Source organism: Cryptomeria japonica, chromosome 7, assembly GCF_030272615.1.
Source record: "Cryptomeria japonica chromosome 7, Sugi_1.0, whole genome shotgun sequence".
Taxonomy (NCBI): Eukaryota; Viridiplantae; Streptophyta; class Pinopsida; order Cupressales; family Cupressaceae; genus Cryptomeria; species Cryptomeria japonica.
Window position 1 is genome coordinate 403,186,705 of NC_081411.1, and position 1,351 is coordinate 403,188,055.

Consider the following 1,351-nt stretch of genomic DNA (forward strand, 5'->3'; position numbering starts at 1 on the left):
TATGTTATATATGCATGTTTCACTTTATCTATGATGTTGTAGTCTTATAAAGGATGCATGTTATTATGATGTATGCACATGATGATTGTGATTTTATATAAGATGCACACTATGATGTAGAAGCTTAATATGATGTATATTTTTTATGCTATGATTTCTATATATGGAGGCATGTGATTATATGGATGTTTAATGTCATACATGTCTCTAATATAATGATTACTTTGTGGATGCATATGTATGAAAATGTAATGTGTATGCATACTATCATGATGATGTGTATGACATTTCCTGTTTTTTGTATTTTTGAGATGCATGTGTATGATGATGTAATAAAATTTTATGTAAATGATGGTCTAAGTGTACAATTGGGGGAAATTTGGAATAGACCAAATTAGAAACATCAACAAAGATCAATATGGCTCTTGACTCATTTGGTTAAGTAATGTTTTATTGATTTATCTTAGATTATGTTTGTATGCTACTCAAGGATGTACACAAGTGACTAGAGGAGCCAAGATGTTGTGTAATCTAATTTTATTTGTTTGTTATTTGTGGCATGTTTTCATGAAGTTTTGGGGAAAAGATATTTTGGGTGTCTGTGTTGGCATGTTCATTTGGCAAGGATCCTATGCAAAAATGAAGTCAAGGATCACTATGCATGTGACTATTGCACATACCTTGATCCTTAACATACAAACCCTAGGATGAATGAAGACACTACTTGTCTGCAATATGTCCATTAATGCAATGAGAAAGCATTTGCACCTTGGTATTTAGGTAGAGCACAAGATGAGGATGCCTACTAGAGGTACTTCACTGGTGTATTAGATCTCAATGTTAGTGGTATGTTTGGTCAACTTGTTGAGTTTGGGTATGATATTTATTATTTGAGACTCCTATATGATAGTGTTGTGCTTTTTTATTAGAGGGAACCAAGTTACAGAGCTAGTTGGCCTAAGACCCACAAACAATCTAGAGCCATAGCTAGTAGTGGAGGGGTTATGGGTCCTCCAACGAGACCACCTAGGCCACCATCTTCAAAATAGGGAGGAGCATGCATTTTGATTGGAGGAAAAGTAAGCCTCTAGTTGTAGAGGACCAAGGGATCACCGATTGATCCTTTTGTTAGGGGGCACTTGTAGATTTATGGCTGAGCTCGTGGACCTTATTTTGTGAACACTTTTTTCTGGGATATATATATATAGGGACACTTGTACATTTATTATTGAGTGTGTGGGCCTTATTTTGTACTCAATAACATTATTTTGATATGTGTGTGTGAGTGTGCGCGTGCGCACGCGTGCGTGTGTGTAAACATATTTTGAAGTAGAAGTAAGAAATACTTATT